The following is a 7749-nucleotide window of genomic DNA, read 5'->3' on the forward strand; positions in this document are numbered from 1 at the left end:
AAGTTTAGAATGGATGTTCAGACCTTCAAACAAAAAGATTGTGAATCCCTCTATGAAGCTTGGGAAAGATACAAGCAGATGACCAAAAGGTGTCCTTTTGACATGCTTTCAGAGTGGACCATTTTGGATATATTCTATTATGGTCTATCTGAATTCTCTAAGATGTCACTGGACCATTCTGCAGGTGGATCCATTCACCTAAAGAAAACGCCTGCAGAAGCTCAAGAACTCATTGACATGGTTGCAAATAACCAATTCATGTATACTTCTGAGAGGAAATTCGTGAGTAATGGGATGCCTCAAAGGAAGGGAGTTCTTGAAATTGATGCTCTGAGTGTCATATTTGCTCAGAACAAAATGTTGACTCAGCAAGTCAACATGATTTCTCAAAGTCTGAATGGATGGCAAAATGCATCCAATAGTACTAAAGAGGCCTCTCCTGAAGAAGAAGCTTATGATCCTGAAAATCCTGCAATAGCAGAGGTAAATTATATGGGTGAACCTTATGGAAACACCTATAATTCATCATGGAGAAATCATCCAAATTTCTCATGGAAGGATCAACAAAAGCCTCAACAAGGCTTTAATAATGGTGGAAGAAATAGGCTCAGCAACAGCAAGCCTTATCCATCATCTTCTCAGCAACAGACAGAGAATTCTGAGCAGAGCACTTATAATTTAGCAAACTTAGTCTCTGATCTGTCTAAGGCCACTTTAAGTTTCATGAGTGAAACAAGGTCCTCCATTAGAAATTTGGAGGCACAAGTGGGCCAATTGAGTAAGAAAGTCACTGAAACTCCTCCTAGTACTTTCCCAAGCAATATTGAAGAGAATCCAAAAAGAGAGTGCAAGGCCATTGATATAATCAAAATGACCGAACCTAGAGAGGAAGGGGAGGACGTGAATCTCAATGAGGAAAACCTCATGGGACGTCTCCCAGGCAAGAAGGAGTTCCTTATTGAGGACCTGAAGGAATCTGAGGCTCATATAGAGACCATAGAGATCCCATTAAATCTTCTTCTACCATTCATGAGCTCTGAAGACTATTCTTCCTCGGAAGAGTATGAAAATGTAACTGGAGAGCAAGTTGCTCAATATCTAGGAGCCATCATGAAGCTGAATGCCAAATTGTTTGGTAATGAGACTTGGAAAGATGAACCTCCCTTGCTCATTAATGAACTAGATACATGGATTCAGAAAACATTATCTCAAAAGAGACAAGATCCTGGAAAATTCTTAATACCCTGTACTATAGGCACCATGACCTTTGAGAAGGCTCTATGTGACCTAGGGTCAGGCATAAATCTTATGCCACTCTCTGTAATGGAGAAGCTGGGGATTATTGAGGTACAGCCTGCCATATTCTTATTACAAATGGCAGACAAGTCAATAAGACAAGCTTATGGATTGGTAGAAGACGTGTTGGTAAAGGTTGAAGGCCTTTACATCCCTGCTGATTTCATAATCTTAGACACTAGGAAGGAGGAGGATGAATGCATCATCCTTGGAAGACCTTTCCTAGCCACAGCAGGAGCTGTAATTGATGTTGACAGAGGAGAATTAGTCCTTCAATTGAATGGGGACTACCTTGTGTTTAAAACCCAAGGGTGTTCCTTTGCAACCATGGAGAGGAAGCATGAAAAGCTTCTCTCAGTGCAGAGTCTAACAAAGCCTCCACAATCAAACTCTGAGTTTGGTGTTGGGAGGCTACAGCCAAACTCTAAGTTTGGTGTTGAATCCCCACATCCAAACTCTAAGTTTGGTGTTGGGAGTCTACAACATTGACCTGATCACCTGTGAGACTCCATGAGAGCCCACTGTCAAGCTAGTGACATTAAAGGAGCGTTTATTGGGAGGCAACCCAATTTTTATTTATCTAATTTTATTTTTATTTTATTTCTTCTTTATGTTTTATTAAGTTCATGATCATGTGGAGTCACAAAATAAATACTAAAATTAAAAATAGAATCAAAAACAGTAGAAGAGAAAGCACACCCCTGAAGGAAGAGCTTACTGGCGTTTAAACGCTAGTGAGGAGCATCTGGCTGGCGTTCAATGCTAGAACAGAGCATGGATCTGGCATTGAACGCCAGAAACAAGCAACATCCTGGCATTTAAACACCAAGAATACACCCTGAGGAGAGCTGGCACTGAACGCTAGAAACAAGCATGGAACTGGCGTTTAAACGCCAGAAACATGCTGCAAATGGGCATTGAACGCCCAAAACAAGCATGAAGATGGCGTTCAACGCCAGAAACAAGCATCAATCTGGCGTTGAACGCCAGGATTGCATGCAAAGGGCATTTTACACGCCTCATTGGTGCAGGGATGTAAATCCTTGACACCTCAGGATCTGTGGACCCCACAGGATCATCTCAGGATCTGTGGACCCCACAGGATCCCCACCTACCTCGACTCACCCTCTCTCTCTTTTTCACATAACCCAATAAACACTCTTCCCTAAAACCCTTCACCAATCACCTCAATCTCTCTTCCGCATCACCTCTTCACCACTCACATCCATCCACTCTTCCCCAAAAACCCCACCTACCTTCAAAATTCAAAATCTCTTTCCCACCCAAACCCACCCTAAATAGCCGAACCTACTCCCTCTCCCTTCACTATATAAACCCATCTATCCTTCTTCATTTTCACGAACCACAACCCTCTCTTCTTCACCTTGGCCGAAACCACATACTTCTTCTTTTTTCTTCTCTTGCTCGAGGGCGAGCAATATTCTAAGTTTGGTGTGGTAAAAGCATAACTTTTTTTGTTTTTCCATAACCATTGATGGCACCTAAGGCCGGAGAAACCTTTAAAAAAGGGAAAGGGAAGACAAAAGCTTTCACCTCCGAGTCATGGGAGATGGAGAGATTCATCTCCAAAGCCCATCAAGACCACTTCTATGAAGTTGTGGCCAAGAAGAAGGTGATCCCCGAGGTCCCTTTCAAGCTCAAGAAAAATGAGTATCCGGAGATCCGACATGAGATCCAAAGAAGAGGTTGGGAAGTTCTGACTAACCCCATTCAACAAGTCGGAATCTTAATGGTTCAAGAGTTCTATGCCAATGCATGGATCACTAGGAACCATGATCAAAGTGTGAACCCGAATCCAAAGAATTATCTTACAATGGTTCGGGGGAAATACTTAGATTTTAGTCCGTAAAATATGAGGTTGGCATTCCACTTGCCCATGATGCAAGGATATGAACGCCCCTACACTAGAAGGGTCAACTTTAATCAAAGGTTGGACCAAATCCTCATGGACATATGTGTGGAAGGAGCTCAATGGAAAAGAGACTCCAAAGGCAAGCCGGTTCAATTAAGAAGACTGGACCTCATGCCTATGGCTAGAGGATGGTTGGAGTTCATCCAATGCTCCATCATCCCCACTAGCAACCGATCCGAAGTTACTGTGGATCGGGCCATCATGATTCATAGCATCATGAATGGAGAGGAAGTAGAAGTTCATGAAGTCATCTCACTTAAATTCTACAAAATAGCCTAAAAGTCCTCCACCATGGCAAGGCTAGCTTTTTCTCATCTTATTTGCCATCTATGTTACTCAGCTGGAGTTATTGACGTTAGAATTTTTGCCAGTAAAGAATTTCATAAAAACAGTCGCGTTGTAGATATAGTCTCTAAACCGACAGAAATCCCTTAGTACAAACGTTTTGGTTGTCACAAGTAACTGATGAGCGGATAATTTGTACGCTTTTTGGCATTGTTTTTAGTATGTTTTTGGTATATTTAGTTGAGTTTTTAGTATATTTTTATTAGTTTTTAGTTAAAATTCACTTTTCTGGACTTTACTATGAGTTTGTGTGTTTTTCTGTGATTTCAGGTATTTTCTGGCTAAAATTGAGGGACCTGAGCAAAAATCTGATTCAGAGACTGAAAAGGACTGCAGATGCTGTTGGATTCTGACCTCCCTGCACTCGAAGTGGATTTTCTGGAGCTACAGAAGCCCAATTGGCACGCTCTCAATGGCGTTGGAAAGTAGACATCCTGGGCTTTCTAGCAATATATGATAGTCCATACTTTACTCAAGATTTGATAGCCCAAACCGGTGTTCAAAGTCACCCTCAGAATTCCCAGCGTTAAACGCCGGAACTGGCACAAGAATGGGAGTTAAACGCCCAAACTGGCACCAAAGCTGGCGTTTAACTCCAATAAGAGTCTCTACACGAAAAATGCTTCATTGCTCAGCCCAAGCACACACCAAGTGGGCCCGGAAGTGGATTTTTATGTCATTTACTCATCTTTGTAATCCTTAGGCTACTAGTTCCCTATAAGTAGGACCTTTTACTATTGTATTTTCATCTTTCAATCTGAGGATCTTTTGATCATGTTTTGATGATTGAACCCTCTTTGGGAGGCTGGCCTCACGGCCATGCCTAGACCTTGTTCTTATGTATTTTCAACGGTGGAGTTTCTACACACCATAGATTAAGGTGTGGAGCTCTGCTGTACCTCGAGTATTAATGCAATTACTATTGTTCTTCCATTCAATTCCGCTTGTTCTTGTTCCAAGATATCACTTGTTCTTCAACTTGATGAATGTGATGATCCGTGACACTCATCATCATTCTCACCTATGAACGTGTGACTGACAACCACCTCCGTTCTACCTTAGATTGGGTGAATATCTCTTGGATTCCTGATACACGATGCATGGTTGATCGCCTGACAACCGAGCGCTCGCCTGACAACCGAGCCAGCCATTCCGTGAGATCAGAGTCTTCGTGGTATAGGCTAGAACTGATGGCGGCATTCAAGAGAATCCGGAAGGTCTAACCTTGTCTGTGGTATTCTGAGTAGGATTCAACGATTGAATGACTGTGACGTGCTTCAAACTCCTGAAGGCGGGGCGTTAGTGACAGATGCAAAAGAATCACTGGATTCTATTCCGGCCTGATCGAGAACCGACAGATGGATAGTCGTGCCGTGACAGGGTGCGTTGAACATTTCCACTGAGAGGATGGGAGGTAGCCACTGACAACGGTGAAACCCTTGCATAAGCTTGCCATGGAAAGGAGTAAGAAGGATTAGATGAAGACAGTAGGAAAGCAGAAAGACGGAAGGGACCAAGCATCTTCATACGCTTATCTGAAATTCCTACCAATGAATTACATATGTATCTCTATCTTTATCTTTATGTTTTATTCATATATCACCCATACCCATTTGAGTCTGCCTGACTAAGATTTACAAGGTGACCATAGCTTGCTTCATACCAACAATCTCCGTGGGATCGACCCTTACTCGCGTAAGGTTTATTACTTGGACGACCCAGTGCACTTGCTGGTTAGTTGTGCGGAGTTGTGATAAAGAGTTGAGATTGCAATGAGCGTACCATGTTGATGGCGCCATTGATGATCACAATTTCGTGCACCAAGTTTTTGGCGCCGTTGCCGGGGATTGTTTCGTGTATGGACAACTGACGGTTCATTTTGTTGCTTAGATTAGGTATTTTTCAGAGTTCTTAAGAATGAGTTCTAGAGTTTCATGATGATCTGTTGAAGTCTGGCTGGCTGTGAAGCCATGTCTAATCTTATTGGACTGAGGTTTCGACTGATCATCACAAGAGCTTGTTGATCTCTATCAATCTTGCTATTGGAGCAATGATCTGCTAAGGCTTGGCTGGCCATTGGCCATGTCTAGTGTTTTGGACCGAAGCTTTCTTTGAAGGCTTGGCTGGCTGTGAAGCCATGTCTAATTCCTGGACCGGAGTCTTAGACTAGCATTGCAATGATTCCTGGAATCCAAATTAAGAATTCTGAACCCTTTATTTTCTATTTCCATATAATTTTCGAAAAATCCAAAAAAAAAATTTTAAAATCAATCATAAAAACCAAAAATATTTTATGTTTCTTGTTTGAGTCTAGTGTCTAATTTTAAGTTTGGTGTCTTGCATGCACTGTTTATTTGATCTTGGTTCTATTTTCAAGTCAATAGTACAGGGAACTGAAGATTCAGAACATGCAGCAGAGGAATTACACAGAAAAAGCTGGGCGTTCAAAACGCCCAGTGAAGAAGGACAGACTGGCGTTTAAACGCCAGCCAGGGTGCCTAGTTGGGCGTTTAACGCCCAAAAAGGTAGTGCATTGGGCGTTAAACGCCAGAATGTGCACCATTCTGGGCGTTTAACGCCAGGATGGCACAAGAGGGAAGATTCTGTTTTTAATTCAGATTTTTTTCAAGTTTTCAAAGTTTTTCAAAATCAAATCTTTTTCAAATCATATCTTTTCAATCAAATCTTTTTCAAAATCAATTTCTTTCCTTTTTCAAAAATACTTGCTATCAATTAATGATTTGATTCAACATTTCAAGTATGTTTCCTTTTCTGTTGAGAAAGGTTTAATGTTTGAATCATATCTTTTCTTGTTAGCCAAGTCATTAATTTTTAAAATCAAATCTTTTTAAAATCGTTTTCAAATCATATCTTTTCAATCATATCTTTTTTTTAAAAAAAAAACCATAACTTTTCAATCAAATCTTTTTAATCACATCTTTTTCAAAAATAGTTTTCAATCATATTTTTTTTCAAAATCTTTTTCAAAAATCACTTGATTTCTTTCCCACTTTTAGTTTTCGAAAATTATCAATCAATTTTTCAAAATGTTTTCAAAATCTCTCACTTAATTTTCGAAAATTTCTTCCTCTCTTCTCACATCCTTCTATTTATGGAGTACCACTCCTTCTCAATGCACAATTCGAACTCTATCTGATTAAGTTCGAATTCTTCTACCTCTTCCTTCTAATTTTCTTCTTCTCTGACACCTCAAGGAATCTCTATACTGTGACATAGAGGATTCCACATTTTCTTGTTCTCTTCTCTTTCATATGAGCAGGAACAAAGACAAAAGCATTCTTGTTAAAGCTGACCCTGAACCTGAAAGGACCTTGAAGCGAAAGCTAAGAGAAGCTAAGGCACAACTCTCTGTAGAGGACCTAACAGAAATCTTCAAAGAAGAAGACATGGCAGCCGAAAACAACAACAATGCAAACAATGCAAGGAAGGTGCTGGGTGACTTTACTGCACCTACTCCCGACTTCTATGGGAGAAGCATCTCTATCCCTGCCATTGGAGCAAACAACTTTGAGCTTAAGCCTCAATTAGTTTCTCTAATGCAACAGAATTGCAAGTTCCATGGACTTCCATTGGAAGATCCTCATCAGTTTTTAGCTGAATTCTTGCAAATATGTGACACTGTCAAGACTAATGGGGTTGACCCTGAGGTCTACAGACTTATGTTATTCCCTTTGGCTGTAAGAGACAGAGCTAGGACATGGTTGGACTCACAACCTAAAGAAAGCCTGGACTCATGGGAAAAGCTAGTCAATGCCTTCTTGGCAAAGTTCTTTCCACCTCAAAAATTGAGTAAGCTTAGAGTGGAAGTCCAAACCTTCAGACAGAAGGATGGAGAATCCCTCTATGAAGCTTGGGAAAGATACAAACAATTGATCAGAAAATGTCCTTCTGACATGCTTTCTGAATGGAGCATCATAGGTATTTTCTATGATGGTCTCTCTGAACTATCCAAGATGTCTTTGGATAGCTCTGCTGGAGGATCTCTTCATCTGAAGAAGACGCCTACAGAAGCTCAAGAACTAATTGAAATGGTTGCAAATAACCAATTCATGTACACTTCTGAAAGGAATCCTGTGAACAATGGGACAAATCAGAAGAAAGGAGTTCTTGAGATTGATACTCTGAATGCCATATTGGCTCAGAACAAGATATTG

General features: G+C 40.8%; 2 non-coding genes across 2 annotated transcripts; both read right to left on the reverse strand.

The window, feature by feature from the left end:
* Positions 1-104, reverse strand: LOC130952679 (small nucleolar RNA R71). The gene has a single exon (XR_009074856.1). It is a non-coding gene; the product is annotated as a small nucleolar RNA R71 (small nucleolar RNA).
* A 7282-nt stretch (positions 105-7386) lies between these two features.
* LOC130953818 (small nucleolar RNA R71) lies at positions 7387-7494 on the reverse strand. The gene has a single exon (XR_009075978.1). It is a non-coding gene; the product is annotated as a small nucleolar RNA R71 (small nucleolar RNA).
* Between the last annotated feature and the right edge of the window lie 255 nt (positions 7495-7749).

This window comes from Arachis stenosperma, chromosome 9 (genome assembly GCF_014773155.1).
Source record: "Arachis stenosperma cultivar V10309 chromosome 9, arast.V10309.gnm1.PFL2, whole genome shotgun sequence".
NCBI lineage: Eukaryota > Viridiplantae > Streptophyta > Magnoliopsida > Fabales > Fabaceae > Arachis > Arachis stenosperma.